Source organism: Vulpes lagopus, chromosome 5, assembly GCF_018345385.1.
Source record: "Vulpes lagopus strain Blue_001 chromosome 5, ASM1834538v1, whole genome shotgun sequence".
Lineage (NCBI taxonomy): Eukaryota > Metazoa > Chordata > Mammalia > Carnivora > Canidae > Vulpes > Vulpes lagopus.
The window spans coordinates 33,259,797-33,276,817 of NC_054828.1; the positions used below are offsets into that span (position 1 = coordinate 33,259,797).

Genomic DNA, 17,021 nt, shown 5'->3' on the forward strand with positions numbered 1-17,021 from the left:
CCGCAGCCATTTGAAGGATGTGAGTGAGGAGAAGCTTCCTGCATCACTGATTTTTCTCTTTTCATTTTCCCTCCATTAGGAGCCCGCTCTGTGGTTCCTGGCTCTCCTCATCCAAACTGTGTTTATGTTTCACAGGGTCACTGACCTTTTCTTGATCCTCCAAGGACTGCTATCTTTGTGGCTCTTCTTCCATCTGCTGCCTTGTTTTTTTGTCCCGTGGTTGAGTACATCCTTTGTCTGGGTGGGGAAAGGCAACTCATGGCTCAGAAGCATACCACAGGGCTCTAAGCTGTCCTTCTGTGCAGTATGCAACCACTCAACACCATCTAGGGGACCCGCTAATCAAGGTGCTCTGAGGTGGGGGGTACCCAGAATTGCCAGCTTTTATTCAGTGAAATGTGAGGAGACGTGAGGAGAAGTAAAGAAGCAATTTCAAGCCCTTTGTTTAGCCTGAATATGATCTTTTCTCTTTGCCACCCTGGGAGGTAGTCATGGTCCCATTTTACTTGGGAGGTAGAGGTGTTCACAGAGGCCTCCAAACAGAATCTAATTCCACCTTGGGTCTCTAGCCAGGTCCCCCTGAGGAATTTATTAAGCAGTGACCTGGGGAGAGGGCATTCTAGGCAGAGGGGGCAATGTAAGGGGATCTGGGAACAGCATGTATGTATCAGGCTTCACCTTCCTGGGCCAACAAGGGAGGTGTCATTTACCTTTATGACAAAATATCCATGATGTGTCGTGTCCCCCCCCCCCCCCCATGACACTGCTTACTGGTTTCTAACTGCCTCAAGCATAGCTGGGCAGATATCATTGGAAGAATGCAGGGCAGGCCACCAAAAAGTCATCAAAGGGTTATTACTGAAAGCCTCAGGGAGAAATCCAAACACTATCTCAGGGAGAGCCATACTACCCAATAGCCTGGCTCCACTGCCCATACCTACAGCCCCAGGCTCACCATACCTGACTTTGAACAACAAATAGGGAATATGGCAAGGCCCTGTCTCCCCTCTCAGGAAGCTCCTTCACTTCTATGTAAATTTGTGGATGCAAATTGTCATGAGGAGGCAGAGACCCCAAAGCAGCCCAGCCCCAAATGCAAATACTTATGGGGGAGGGAAGGATGGTCATCCTAACAACACCCATCCACAGAGCCTGGAATCCCAGATCCAATCAAAAGATCCTGTGCCCTGCACAATGACTACCATGGCCATAACTAATCCTCTCCCTCTTGTCCACTCCACCCTGTCTTTATGCTGTTCTTCTCTCATCTCTCCCTCAATTCGGTTATTAGCAACCTGGTTCTAATGACCTACCCAGGACTTTAACTTTATCCTTGGTACTAAAAAGGATGCAAGAGAAAAAGATGTGAACTCTGCTCTCAGGAATTTCACAGGTGGTCAAGAGAATGACATGAACTCAACCAAAGCAAGTGAAAAAAAAAATGCAAGTGAAAAATCATAATAGATAGTGTGTCATAACTTATTACATCAAGTGCCACCAATTTAACATTGAGTGAAGACAGAAAGGGAGCAACTCCTGGGACATGGGCTGGGGTGATTAGAAAGATTCCAGGGAATAGGTGAGACTTGAATTCATTCTTGAGGCTCAGTTGGCATCATAAGGATTGGGGGGAGAAAGAAAAGATTCCAGGGAAGGGTGAGACAGCAAAGAGCCCAGGCTGGAGGGCAGGTTAGGGGACCCCTCTAGCCTGGCTAGAGGGGAAGGTTATGCTGGGGAGTAAGAGAAGCCAAGCTTTGCAAGCCTTGAATGCCAGCTATAGAGGCCTGGATTTTAAGCTAGGTTGTGGATTCTCAGACCTTGGTGTGCTGCAGCATTACCTGGGGTACTAGTTAAAATGAAGGTTCCCAGGCCCCAGCCTCAGGAGGCAGAGCATTTTAAATAAGCACCTCAGGTGACCCTGATGGTGGCCCACTGGCACATTTACTAAAGGCTCTTTTCTCACCAGCTTTGTCCCTCCAATGAGTAAACCTGGGCTTTGTTTGCATCATGGAAACCATGGAGCCAAAAAGGGTTCCCAGCTTCTACAAGGACATTGAGCCTTGTCTCCTAGGAACCTGGAGGTTGGGACAGGGAACTGTTTTGACTTCACTATAGCCAAAGGAAAAGCAGCTTTCAACAACAACTCAACTACAAGAGTCCTTCTTGCACAAGAATGAAGAAGCTGCTTTAGATCCTGGGACTATATGGAACTAACTACCCCAGTGATTAAAAGTGGAATCATGAAGAAATACATTTGCTGGAGATACTTGTATATTATAAAAGTGTTCAGGGGTGCCTGGGTGGCTCAGTCGGCCTGGCATCTGACTTTATTTTGGCTCTGGTCATGATCTTAGGGTTGTAGGATTGAACCCACATCAGGTTCCATGCTCAGCACAGAGTCTGCTTAGGATTCTCTCCCTCTCCCTCTACCCCCATCCCCTACTTGCACATGCACACTCTTTCTTTAAATAAATAAAATAATAAATAATAATAAACTAAATACGAAGTGTTCAGCTTTAGGTTCCTTTAAACAGCTATCTCTCCTTAGTTAATGTGACATACATTGAATCCTGGATCTGCCATTTAATAAATGTGCTTAATGGTGAGTTACTTGCCCTCTCTTTTAAACCTGTTTGCTCAAGTCTCAATTTTTACTGGGAAATTTTCAAACAAAAAAGTTGAAAGGATCGTACAGAAAAACCTATAAATCTTTCACTTTTGGTAAATCAGATTTACCAAGTGTTAACATTTTGCCATTTGTTTTCTTTTCCTCTTTTTACATAGATTTAGAAGTATACCTATATTTCTATATTATATATACATATCTCCCTGTCCTTCTTCCTCTTCCCTGACTCTTGCATGACTCTTCCCAGAGCTGTTATAAGGGCTAAATGGGGCATTGAAAATAAAATGCTTGACATAGTGCTTAGCACATAAAGAATGCTCCAAAGGGGTGCATGGGTGGCTCAGTCAATATGAGCATCCACCTTTGGCTCAGGTCATAATCCCCAAGTCCTGGGATAGAGCCTTGCATTGAGCCCCACATCAGCTGCCTGCTATTTGGGGAGCCTGCTTCTCCATCTCCCTCTGCCTGCCATTCCCCCTGCTTGTGTGCTCTCTCTCTCTCTCTCTCTCTCAAATAAATAAAATCTTTTTTAAAATCCTCAAAAAAAAAGTGTTGTGTGTATAGAGCTAAACATATTGCACACATACATACACTCACACTCACACATACACTCAAAATGCATATATGTATATATGCATGCCCAGGAAGGTAAAGGTCTGGCCAAACAAGGACAGAACCCAGTTCAAGCCCCATCTGCCTGACTCCAAATCCAAATCTTATGCCCATTCTGCAGGCAATAGACCAACCCTTATCCCCTTATAAGAAACATTTGATCTAAATCATCTGAGTATTGTTATAAAAATTAGAGTTGACTTCAAATATCTTATTTACACCTAATTTCAAGATGCATAAAGCAGGACCCAACTGCTCTGATTATACAAGGTTGGCTGTGGGTCTCCACACCTATGCCCTTTCTTCCCAGAATCTGCTAGTTAGTGCACTCTTTTCAGCTCACAACATCCCAAACTCACCACATTAAACAGCAGTCATCGTGCACCCAGAAACAACATATTGTGGCCAGAGAGCACTCTGTCCTTCACCCTATACAGAGTAATTGGTCTAGAATAAGGACAAGACCATGTGCTCATTTCAGCAGCACATATCCTAGAATAAGGACAAGACCAGAGAATAAGCCTTGGTTGAAGTAGGGAAACTTTAGGGTTCCATGTCAGGTGGAGGTCCCTGAAAGCTCCCATGGGTTTTCATTGGAAATTCCCATCCCTGCTTTCAACTAAGTACCCCAACCCCAATCTGTGGAAGGGAATCCACAGCAGCAGTAAATCATCATTTTGAGTCAAGGGTCTTTATCTCATATGAACTAGGATGAATCCACTCAAGAACTAATCCCATCCGTCTGGGATTGTGAAATGTGGGTTTGCTGTTTAGATGCACGTCTGGGATTTAAGGCAGGCAAAAATCACTTCCAATGAAGACTTCACAGAGCTGGTGGGCCTTGGGGAAGGGTGGATTGGAGTTGGATAAAGAGGAGGAAGAGCAGTTCTGATTTTGGGGTGATGGGGGTAGAGAGCATTAGTAAATGCACAGAGCTAGGATAATGAAGGGCTGATCCAGGGATTAAGGGACAATGTGTGCCAGGAAGAGTAGGATCCACGCACTGAGAGGGCAGGGCCCTCCCAACACAGAGCAGATCGTGGCTGTGGAGCAGCTGAATATTTTATTGATGGAAAATTGGATGTGGCTCTGGTGCTTGGGATGTGGATTCTGATTTCAGGGCTGGGTGGACCAAATGGCTGATTAGGCTGCAAGAGGGTGACTGAGGCCCCACCCCAGGCTTCCCAGCCCAGCAGAGCACAGATCCCAAACTTCCTGCTCAGCAATATCAATGAGTGTGCATGCTCTGGCTCTGGAAAGATGAGCAACGCATTGCCTCACAGGCCCTCAGTTCCAGTTATTCAGGAACATACATTTAGCACCTACTATTATAGCCCTGGGGATCAGTCTGTGGATCAGCTTGGAGACACAGACCCCCTAACAGTCCTCTAACTGGGAAGAACAAAGCACTGTGGCCTGAGGCATCTCAGAAGAGGGGCTGCCTGTGCTGATGATACATTCCTCAGACAGAGAGGAAGGAGAAGGATGCTAGCAATATTTAGTGAGGACTCAGTTTTGGGCAAAGCATGAGCTAGGAACTTGTTCTATACTACAACCCTTAAACTTCATAGTCACTGTAAGAAGTAGGTATCATAGTTCCTAACCAGCATAGACAAAAGGCATTCCAGGTAGGCACATATGCAAAAGAATACATGGAAGGAACTTTGGAATGTGAGGACACTTAGCAGTTTAGAGAAGCTGAAGCATTGGAGGCTTACTGGGGTGGGAGGTGGGAAGCTGGCAGGAAATGAGCCTAGGAAGATGGATTGTCAGGATGACAAACTTGGACTTTACCTACCTAGCCACCTACCTTTGAAGGGTAATGAAAAGGATAGTGGCAAATGTCCCTTTTACTCCTACCTTGATGGCCTTTTGGGTCAGGCCTCCTCTCCACATCCTAACCATTCCACCCTATTAACAAATAGCACACCTTTACTGGGAGCCACACACTCTCCTAGGCACTGAGAAAATGGGCATGGACAAAGGCCTACTCTCATGGAGTAAAGGAAGAGGGAGTAGTAGAAAAAGACACTATCTAGGACACAAATACACCAAAAAATGCAAAATTGTGATAGGTGCTGTGACAAAAATCAAACACATAAATGGGAAAGAAAGATGTGGGGAGGAGTGGGGAAGCTGTTTTAGTTAGTTGTTTTCTCCCTTCTCCATGGACCTCTGGGTTGTAGGGGTGCAGGGGTCTCAGGACACAGAGTTAGGAGCTTTTTCAATTTCCTGCATTTCAAATCCTTTCCTGAAAGTAAGTTAACTTCCTAGAAAAACATATCCCTTGCTTCCAACATTCTTGGGCCACTGATGCTGCTCCTGGCCAAGACCAAGGGAAAGACCCCTAACTTTGGACTCAGCCTAACATTCCAGTGGGGATTAAGTGAGTGAGAGGCATGGTATGAAGTATCCTGTGCCCTCCCTTCCAGGATCAGGAGCCCAAAGTGCAGAGCCCACTTTGTATCCCAGAGCTGGAAAAGCTAAAATGCCACGGCCGTACAGGACAGACAGTTTGGAGATAATTTTCAGGGATGGGTTTCTTTCCCTTCACCCATGAGTCGTTGCAGAATATCATCCTCTTAGCAGCCAACAGTGTCCTTTCTCTGGAATGACCCCTCTGCTTCATTACCCTTTCTTGGCCTTTGGTTATGCAGAAGACCTATTTAATTCCAGGCCCAATAGTCCTCAGAGGAACCTAGTCACCCTGAGTAGTCTCCCCAGTTCACATAGTCTTGGGTCCTTTCAACATATGTTTTCCCACCTCAGTGGCCAAATTGGTGTTCGTCCTAAGAGTCAGGGAGGAGCAAATGGGATGCTGGTAGGATGGCTTGTCATGCCCCGGTTTCTGGATCATGAAGATCCAGCAGGTCAAACTGGATAAGTTGTGGTGTAGAGCTGGAGCCCAATGAGTGGCCTCCTTGGATATGAGCCAACCTGCTGGGGCCTGGGCACACCCAAAGGGGATTGTGAGCAGGTCAAACCAGTGGGGCCAGATCCCAAGCTGTGCCATCCTAAAAGGATTCTTAAGAAAGCAGGCAGATGCTAAGAAGGGTAGGAGTAAGAGTCCAGCTCATGCCTGCACCAACCTAAAGGAAGCGGGAAGGGGAAGGTGAGTATAGGCCTTGACCAGCTACAGGCCAGAGGCTATATTGGGATCTGGACTTCCTATCCCAAGTGCAGAGGAGGAAGCAATTCTTGTTGGGCTGCTTATCAGTGCCTTCCATCCCTCCAAGAAACCCTGGCTGGGTCCGGTTTTATTACAACACCTTTGCCTTCTTGCTTCCCTCAGGGAGTCATGGTAACAACTGAAGACCCTGGAGAATGATTTGGTAGCCACCTTCCTCGCTTAGAGGACCTTTTTCACCTTTCTACCCTCCTTTGGGCATTTCCTAAAGCCCAGCCTTTTTTTTTTTTTTTTAAAGATTTTATTTATTTATTCATGAGAGAGACAAAGACATAGGCAGAGGGAGAAGCAGGCTCCATGCAGGGAGCTGGATGTGGGACTGGATCCCTGAACTCCAGGATCAGGCCCTCAGCCAAAAGCAGAGCGTAACCGCTGAGACATCCAGGCATCCCAAGCCCAGCCTTTTGAGAGGTAACAAGAAAGTAGTGTGTTTTTTAAAATTTCACAGAGCAGAGCATTATTGCCAATCAGAGCTCAAGACAATGCAGAATTTGAGGCCATGTGTGTGAAGAAGGCAAATCCATCCAATATCCATCTCAAGCATCCTAAAGCTAAATAATGGGAAATTCTGCACTCTTCCCCTCCCTTCCCTCTGCCTCTCTCTATATATACACATACACACACACACACACCCTCCCCCACACCCATTTCAGAATCTTCCCCTTTTCTACCAGTCTCTGCCTCCTCCCCCCCCCCCATCTCTTTTCTTAGTAGGAGCACACCAGGACAAAAAAAATGTTACTATATGAGCCTCCCAGCCGCAGAACTGGTTTCTCAGAAAGAGTTAATACAGATCTTACCAGAATCATTGCTGTCCTGAGCCCATTTCTCAGACTCACCCTGTCTAATATAACCCAAGAAATGAAACAATTGCATGTAGTGGCCTTCACCAAAGGGTGCCCAGGGTTGCCCTGGGGAGCCATCTCTGCTGTTGTTCTAGGAGAAGGCTAATTCACTTCCTGTTGCAGGAGGCTGCTGATATGGTCCCTTCCCAGGGATCAGCAGCTCTGAGGTACTTGGGAAGGGCACTTATAAAATATGGGTTATTAATGGGCTGCTGAGGGTCTGGGAAGGCCCTGAAACTGAATGCGCAAGTGTAAGTATGTGTGTTTTCCTGGGGATGAGAATATGTTTTGTCTGATTCTCAGAAGATTTAGAGACTCTACCCAAATGGTTACTAGTGGGCCAATAGATTAAAAAAAAAAAAAAAAATTGAAATGTTCCTTCTCTCATTTCGCTCCCCAATCAATGTGTTTTATGCAATTCCTCATGTAAAGTGGAAGCCTGAGCCCATAGAAAGCAGGGGTTGAACATCCTGAATATGCAGTTCCTTGGACAGTCACCAAGAGAAGATCTGAGCAGGAGACATGATGTCACCTTTAGGGGAGGAGACTCTTCAGCTGTCTGGAGTGAGGGGAGGAAGTAGGAGGAGAAATCAGTGGCCTTGAACCCCGAGGGAGAGCCCCAGAACACCTTTCTGGGACACAGTCCAGGCTCTGCCTTGTGTATACAGCTCTAAAAGAGATGCTGTGCAGATTCCAAGCTGCCAGATCCTGGAGGTCCTAAGGGAGAACCCAGCCCAAACCAACCCAGATGGTGTCTGGGCATCCTGTACCCTACCTACCAAGATCAGGAGCCCAAAGAGCAGAGCCTACTGTCGAGTCAGACCTAAGATAGCTGAACACCAAGACCAGCTCCCCTGACCTCCCATGGGAGGGAGGAGAGAGAAGAGGGAATGAGGGCCTCCACCCACTAGCCTCTGAGTCTCTTTAGCCCTTGGCATGGTAATTAATGGCCGGGAAGTTATGCATCAGCCTCTGCAACCTAACATGGCAGGAGCTCCCTCCTGACAGCAGAGCTAATAAGAAATTTGCAAATGCAATTTATCACTTTAAAAAGCCATATGTCGGTGAGGATGAGCACTTCTCTGCGGCAGCCAGTCTAATTGTCAGAGCAGAGCAGCAAGCAGCTCTCTGAAGGGGGTGAGGATGATGTCTTCACTGAATCGGTGGCGCAATGCAGCAGACAGAATGGGAGGAGGGGTGAGGTGCTGGGCCCCAGGCCCTCAGCCTGTCGTGCCCCCAGGAAGCTGGCCTCTGCAAGACTGTTCTAAGGACCTTTTAAGAACCCGATGTGCCCTGAGCTCCAGCTCCTGCTGGAAGCTGTACTTGCAGCTTCTCAGTTTATGCCGCAGTATTAAAATAAGAAACAGGTCTGTCTGCAGTGACAGCTGATCTAAGTCTCAGCCAGTGAATGTCAACACACCAGACCCCGTTCAGGCTCCTGACAAATTTGCTTTTTCTCTCCCAGACCTCTGCAATGACTCTATTCAGGAAAAGGACCACTAATCCTGAGTCAGATGCAGAGGAAGATTAGAAATCAACCGCTGGAGCACCTGGGTGGCTCGGTCCATTAAGTGTCTGCCTTTGGCTCAGGTCATGATCCCCTGGGTCCTGGGATCAAGTCCCACACAGGACTCCCTGCTCTGTGGGGAACCTGCTTCTCCCTCTCCCACTCCCCCTGCTTGTGCTTGAGCTCTGTCTGTCAAATAAATAAAATATTTTTAAAAAAGAAAAGAAAAATCCAGTTCTGGCCTCATAAGATCCATGCTCCCTGCTTAGACAAAAGGTAACTTGCTTTGAATGCCCAGTGTTTGGCAAAAACAAACAATGGTTTCCGGAAGGGGAAAAACTGCTGCCATGGGATTTTTTTTCGCTCACTCCAAACCATCTGCCCCCAAAGCAAATTCACAGAGAAGCAAGTGTCCCTGTGGGAACAGAGCCCAGGGCTACCAAGAATGCTCTGGGAGGGATTAAAAATGTCCACATGTCTGGATCCCCCTGCTTTCTGGAATAGTCCTCCACTCTCAGTTATCCCTGGGAATGAAGGGGAGCTGGGGAGAGTGATGAAGGAGGGCAAGCCCCCAACACCCAGAGAAACATCACACCCAATTTTCAGTCAGTTCAGCTTTCTTCTAAACCAAGTGTTGATCTTAATTTTTCCTTATCCTTTAATTAATGCTTTGAATATTGGTGGAAACACTCAAGGAAGACAAAGCACAAGGACCCAGGTAATAACCAGTAGAAAGAAGCAATGCCATACTAGGGTTCTGGACAGTTCTGTGTGCATATACCACCCCTGATAACTGAGAGGAGCTAGTAGGCTGCCTTCCTGTTTAAGACCTTTCTTGGCCCGATGACTCGCCTACTCTTAAGAGTGACAAGTGAGGGCAGGCACTAGGAACGCTTTATGAGTCTAATCTGCAAGAGGAGGGTTTTGCAACAAGTCCCCTCAAGAAGTTAAAGCCACCTGTGTGTATGCAACCCGGAGGCAATGGGCAGTGGGCAACTCCACTACCTTCCTGTTGTGCCTGACCAGCCCCTAAGCAGAGCACCCTGAGTGGCCTGGGATCTGAGGAACAGCCTTCAAGGCTTGGCCCAGGATTTGGCAGCCAGGGCTACAGGAGCAGAGAGGAACATCCACTGGACCTGCTTGAGCTGAAAAGGGGCCTAGGGGCCCCTTAATGTGCTCTTAAAAATGTATTTTAATGTCTGAGGTCCTGTCCTCTTATTTTAATTTTTTAAAAAATTTTCCTGATTCTACTCCCATGTTTATTTTCCAAATCAATCTTAGTACCATTTTTGCCAAGTTTATTTAATAAGATTTTTTTTTTTTTTTAAATTCTTGAGAGATACAGAGAGAGGAGCAGAGACCTAGGCAGAGGGAGAAGCAGGTTCCTCGCAGAGAGCTTGATGCGGGACTCGATCCCAGGACCCCAGGATCACGCCCTGAGCCGAAACCAGACATTCAACCCCTGAGCCACCCAGGTATCCCTTTTTTTGCCAAGTTTAAAAAAAGATTATCCTGTTGATGTTTGATTGGGCTCACATTAAATTAACAGATTTATTTAGGGAAAATTTTTCATTTTTGCAAGATTGAGTCCTTCTATTCAAGTTAGACTATTTTTTACATTTAAATAAAGCCCTGATGTTCAAGTACTTTTAAAATTTCTATATTGGCTCTGAACCACCTCCTCTGATGGCTCATTTGCCAAAGATTTTGTAGACTCTTACTAAGGGGGTAATGAGCTCCCTCTTTCTTGGTAGTGAGGGAGCCCCTTTAGAATATAATTAAGTTAAACTGCCTTAATTTAAATTGAAAAGCACTGGGACTAATAGCCACCTTGAGGTTTCTCGACCTTGTAACCTCCAACCTAGGCTCCAGGTCCTGGAGCCTCCCTCATTCTAGATCCACACTACACACAGGAAGGCAGTCTCTACCCCATGGCCAACTCTCACCTAGTCAGTGGTGAGCACCTCTGGGTCCCAGGGAGGACACCCAAGGAATATAAAGTCCCTGCCTTCAAGACCCGAGATTAGTAGGTTAACGAGAGGAGTTGCTGGTACAGATCCTCCTGGCTAAAGCCCACTCACACTTTTCTCAAGTAACCCATTTGCAAGGCCGGCTTCACAGGGGCAGTCATACAGTCACACACATCCTAGTGCATAGATGGATATTATATATGCTGGGTTTAATGCTTTCTTATCACCATCTTGAAATTCTCAATACTTTCAAACAAGGAACCCCACAGTTTCATTTTGCACTAGGCCCCACAAGTTACATAGCCAATCCTGTTCTCTGTAACAGTTGAAAGCTCAGAGATAGGAACAGTCCAAGTCACTCTCAGAGTTGGCTGACATTCAAATACTGGATGTAAGTTTGGGGGCAGGCAAAGCCTCACTCCCACCTGGCAAATAGGCCTGGATGATCAATTTTTAAGGAGACACATCACAGGGGACTCAGTGCTTGCTTCCTTTGTTCCTTTTCTCAGCTTGTGTCTTGGGGTCTGGGCTATAACAGCCCACTTAGAGAATCCTCAGCACAACTTGCTGACTGTCATCTGGACTACCTCACGCATAGGCCTGCTCAGTGTTTCCCAACTTCTCCAGATGATTGCCTCTCTCAAGACTTCCTGGGAGTCTGGACCAGCAAGGGAGAGCACTTCCAGACCATTATTAGCAGGAGCACATCCAGTCTCCTGGCCAGAGGAAGTCACCATGCCAGGAGAAGAGAAGGGTTGACCTTCTGGGCCTTAATCTGTAAGAGTTACTTGGCCACCAAGCGGTGCAGTCAGGGAGGAGGGAGTGGTAGGGCTCCCGTCAGGAAAGCTCAGGGCCTTGTGTGCTCGGAAACTTCGAGATCTCCCCTCCTTAGTCCCTTTGGCCAGGATGGGTGAAGCCAGCTTTGGCAGTAAAGGTGTCAGGGCACTGCTGGGAAGGTAGAGACTCAGGGAATTCCCCATGGACATTCACTTGTCTAGGAAGCCTTTCCTCCTGAGGCCTTCCTGCAAGGATGCTGGCAATAAGACAAGGATTCATGTGTAATTTCCCAACTGGAGAAGTAGAAGGAAAAATACTTAACTATTTATTTAACTCTGTCCAATTATACATTCATCCCTTCATTAATTTAGCACTTTTTGAATGCTTATTTTGTGATTACCTGGGTTAGGTTCTGTGAGTACTGCTGAGAAATATAAGACAAGGTCTGGCCTCCAGGACCTTGAAATCTAGATATAGAGTCAAAATTAGTACAAATGAAACAATTGATGGATTACAATACAGTCAAGTGGAATATAATATGATCAGTGCTACGTTGTGTGGTAATACAGTAAGTGCTAAAGTGGAGTTTAGTAAATGTTTCCTGAGAAAATGCTTTGCCAGGCTTCGCTAAGTTCTAAAAGGTATAGAGATAGCTGAGACATGGTTCCTAGACTGAGAACCCTCAGTTCTAGTTGAGGGGACACATGTTAGTAGACAATTTTGATATGCAGAGGGTGCTGTGGAAATACAGAGGAGAGCCACTGAGCCCAATCCAGGTGATACAACGCCTAAATAAGTGAGGGCAGGCACCCAAAGGAAGGTTGGAAGAATGCTATAGGCACAGAGAATGGCATAGGAAACTCTGGTGGTCTGGTATGATTGAAAACTACAGCTAGGAAGTTCTCAGAATTAGGGAAAGGCAGAAAATGAAGATAGACAGGCTAAAAGAGGTCAGATCATGCAGAGCCTTATGAAGGAAATTAAGAAAATCAGCCTTGTCTTGGTAGAGGCCACTAAAGGGTTCTTAACAGCTAACTCTCACGGCTGGGAGGAAGATGTACTTGAGAGGAACACAGCTGCAGGCTGGGAACCCAGTTAGGAAGCAATAACAGTAGTCCATGTGAAAAGTGATGGGGGCCTGCATCAGGTCAATGGGAGTCAGGATGGAGAAGAGAGGACAGGTTTTACTGTTTTCATAGCCTGGAATGTATTTCCCCATTTATTTTTTACCCAATTTGATCCCTGGATCCTTCAGACCTCAGTTTCTCTGAGTTGTCTTACCTACCTCCAGGCTAGTGCGAGTGCCCCTACTGTACCACAGCATAGCTCTGGGTAACTCCAGTCATCTTCCCAACTGTCATTCTAGATTTATTCCTGAGGTTATCTTATTAACATCTAAGGTGCCCGATAAAACTGTCTTAGCCCATCCAGGCTGCTAGAACTAAAATACCATAGATGAGGTGGTTTAAAACAACAAATATTTATTTCTCATAGTTCTAGAGTCTAGAAGATTCAAGATCAAAGTACTAGCAGATTCAGTGTCTGTTGAGGACCTGTTAACTGGTTCATAGGTGGCAGTCTTCTCACTGTGTCCTCACATAGTGGCTAGGGTCCTTTTATAAGGGCACTAATTCCATTTGAGAGGGCTACACTCTCATGACGTAATTACCTCCCAAAGGCCCCACCTCTAAATGCCAACACATTAGGGGTTAGGATTTCAATATATGGATTTTTTTTGGGGGGGGGGGTACATTCAGTCCATAACAGACTATAAGATCGCTAGGGATGGAGACCATGTCTTGTTCCCTACTGTATCCTCAGCTCTTATCCAGAATCTGGCACATAATAGGGGCTCGATAAATATTTCTGGAGTGAATGGATGACAGATTTGGCTGCTATGTGAAAGCTCTATAAGAATTCAGAGAACATCTATGTGGGCTGGAAGAGCTGGTATAGTCTACACAGACAAGATATGACACAGAAAAAATTAAATAACAACATAAGAACAACACAATAGAGATGACAAGACAATTGATGTGATATGTGTCAGACAAACAGTACAAATACTGTATGTTAAAGGCATGGAAATATCCCGCCAGAGAGTGAGATACTGTTCTTGTTCCATGTCTCTTTCCTAGAAGCTTCCCAGCAATCTCTCTCATCATCTCACCATCCAGAACTGGGTCACGTGCCCCTTTCCAGGCTGACCACTGGTGAGGGAGTAGGATTTCTGTGACTGGCTTAGACCAACTGCAACTCCCTCCTGAGGCTAAGATGGGTCACTATCCACTGCGTGAAAAAGGAGTAAATATCCCATAGAAATCAGGATGTTAGACATGAATAAGTGGGAAAATGGTTGTTGACTAAAAATCAACATGTCCACTGCAGCCCACCCTTTGTAATCATCTACTCAAACCATTCATCCCATACAAAGAGGTCACTCTGTGTCAAAACAATCTAGAAAAAGCTTGATGGTGGAAATAGGACTTAAAGTCTCTTTTAAGAGGGTAGGACTTGGGATGCCTGGGTGGCACAGTTGGTTAGGCATCCAACTCTTGGTTTTGACTCAGGTTGTTCTCTCAGGGTTGTGAGATCGAGTCCCACCTCAGGCTAACACTCAGTGACCTGGAGTCTGCTTGCGATTCTCTTTCCCTCACTCTCTGCCCCTCTGCCACCATCCAAGCATGCACTCTCTCTCTTTCTCTCTCTCTGATATATAAATAATTAAAAAAAAAAAAAAAAGAAGGTAGGATTTACACACCTGGAGAACAGGCAGTGAGAAATGGGGACATGGAGGTGAAAATTAGCCAGGCTGGTTCCCAGAAAATGCCCCCCAAGAGCTATATATAATAGAATGTGCTAGACTTGAATGGCAAAAAGGCCTGGGTTTACATCTTGACTCCACTACTCAAGTTTCTTAACCTCTTGGAATCTCAGTTTCTTCCTCACTGAAGTGGGACTGGAGGATCTGCTTTCCTGGAATGTGATCAGGATCACACCAGACTGTTTGGGACAGAACCTTGCACATAAAAAGTGCCCAACACATGTTTGTCTCCTACCTTTCTTCCTTGGAAAGGAAGCCTGTTCTGGAGAACACTTTGAGTTGCCAACACAAACTTCAACCCTACTGTGAAAGAGAGGCAACAGGCTATGCTTCCATGCCAAGACTTGAAGCATGAGTTTTCCTTCTCACTTGAGTCTTAGATGAATATTGGGCCTCTTTTTGCCTTCTTTACTTCTAGCCCTTGGCCTTTTTGACATCAACTTTGACTATAGCAATCCAAGTGAGATGTTCCAGAGGCCTTATCTAGAGCCATAGATGCAAGATGGAATGAAAGATCCATCCATCTAAATACCTCTGTTATTGGGGCACCTGGGTGACTCAGTCAGTTAAGCGTCTGCCTTCAGCTCAGATCATGATTCCAGGGTCCTGGGATAGAGCCCTGCATTGGGCTTCCTGCTCCACAGGGAACCTGTTTCTTCTTCTCCCTCTGCCTGCTGCTCTCTCTCTATATCTCTGTCAAATAAATAAATAAAACCTTCATAAATAAATAAATGAGAAAATAAATAAATACCTCCCTTATCTAAAGGCCCATCTAAGGGCCTGATTCCCCAAGGAGTTTAGAACTATGCTTTGGGATTCTTGAGGTTCATGGGATTCAGGACCCATTAGAGAATAGGAGAATGTTGTAGACATTTTTATCAGGGAAATGCACATATGTATAAAGATTATTGCAGGGATTCTGCAACACTCTGAAGCAGCTTCTTAGAGAAGCCAGAGAATGAGAAGCTCTGACATAGAGGGTTTGTTTGGGATGGCCCAGGACTGGTTATTGCAGGCAAGTGGGAAAAGAGCTAACTTTGCACAGGTATAAAACCATGTATTGAGCTACAGTTTTCGGATCTGGTCATCTGCTGGCTCATTTGTTCCCGGCTCCACACTCAGCCCTTGGCCTGGGCACAGTTTGGGGACAGACTGTGTGCACATGCAGACACTTTCAAAGGGCTTTGGGTGATGCTGATTATAAAGAAACCAGCTGAACATGTTTAGGATGACAGGTTCTTTGTCCTGAAACAGAGGATTACTTCCCTAAGAGGTCTTAGGAATCCAGGGACAAAGAGATAAAAAGGCAGAGATCTAGATGCAGAGAGAAAGATGAGAATGAGATAACAAACAATCAGGAGAGCTGCCCCAGGAACTTCAGCCATTGGTGGAGGTGGGGAAGGGCTGCTAAACTGAACGGGTTGAGAAGGGGCAGTTGTGGGTGATTTAGAGCAGCAATCTTGAAAATGTGTGCAGCACTTACATAAGATTGAGAAAGCATCAGTTGTCCAGATCAAAGAATGGGGGAGGAGTGCTTTCCAGAGTTTATGAGAAGGCTAAAGCAGCCCCAGCCTCCTGTCCATTGGCGCTGCTCCTGTGGCCCCAGCTCTGAAGCCCAGAAGCTCCAGCAGTCTGCCGAGGCCCAAGGACACTCACTGCCTCTCCTGGAGTGTTAGCTGGTACAAGGAGGAGGACTACAGCAGTGGCTCCTTAATGGAGCTCCCCAGGAGCCCAGCTCCATTGGCTGCCTGCATTATTAATGCATTATGTCATCTTTCCTTGCACTTGCTCTCAGCTGCTGAAATTTTATAGAGCAGTATTATTAATTGAAGCAATTAGTGCTGGGATATCAGCACAGCCACGTCAGGGGGCAGAAGATGTGCAGGGCAAGGATCTCTCCTTCTCTTTGTGCCCCATTCTCCCTCTCTCCCACCCTCTTTTCTGTGCCTCCCCACCCCTCACCTCCTTGTTTCTACTGTGCCCCCACTTCCCTCTCTTTCTCTTCCAGTTCTCTCTCAATATCCACCCCAACCTCCAGAATTCCTGAGTGCCCATTACCCTTCCCAGACAGAAATTATTCAGTCTCCAAAGCTCTCCCAGCATGGGCAGACAGACAGAATGATAGTGTCACTGTGGCTGACTCTTGCCTGGAGGGGCTGGCCTAAATTGGGATGGAAGACAATGCCTCACAGTTCTTACTTTGCCTCAGAGTCCTTGGTGGGGGTAGAGGGTAGAGGTAGAAACAGGAAGGGTTCACTGCCTATCAGACCCATTCATCCATTCATTCATTCGTTCGTTCGTTCTTAATCTGGTGCTATGAGAAATCAATAGAAGATAACAGCTCGCTCCCTGGGACTGGCATTGTAGCCAGAGGGACCAGACTGCCTCTGAAACAACTAGAGCAAAATATAGCACAGCAGAAGGTCACCCTGTGGCCCAGGTGGTGAGAAGGGCCTAGGGAAGCCAAAGAGCCCTGAGGAATGAGAAAATCAAGGTACTGCAGGAGGGTGAGAGCAGGAGCAGCTCCAGCCAGGAGAAAGGAAAGAAGGTACAGGCTGGGCAGGTAGAAAACAGAGAGCCCAGGAGGGACTAGATGGCTCCCCAGCCCATGAGGCCGATGCTCTCAGCCCAACCGAGCTGAGGTTGAGACCTCAAAGCAACTGGAAAACCTGA

The 17,021-nt window shown here is 46.3% G+C and overlaps 1 long non-coding RNA gene across 2 annotated transcripts in view; it reads left to right on the forward strand.

Moving 5' to 3' along the window:
• LOC121490987 overlaps positions 1-17,021 on the forward strand; it is a 138,019-nt gene that overhangs the window by 45,292 nt on the left and 75,706 nt on the right. Inside the window, exon 7 of one of the 2 annotated variants that reach the window (XR_005987818.1) lies at positions 8,736-8,863. The exons of the other annotated variant lie outside the window; for it this stretch is intronic. This is a non-coding gene — a long non-coding RNA (uncharacterized LOC121490987). Of the gene's footprint in view, positions 1-8,735; positions 8,864-17,021 lie in introns of those variants that run through there. 2 annotated transcript variants of the gene reach the window in all.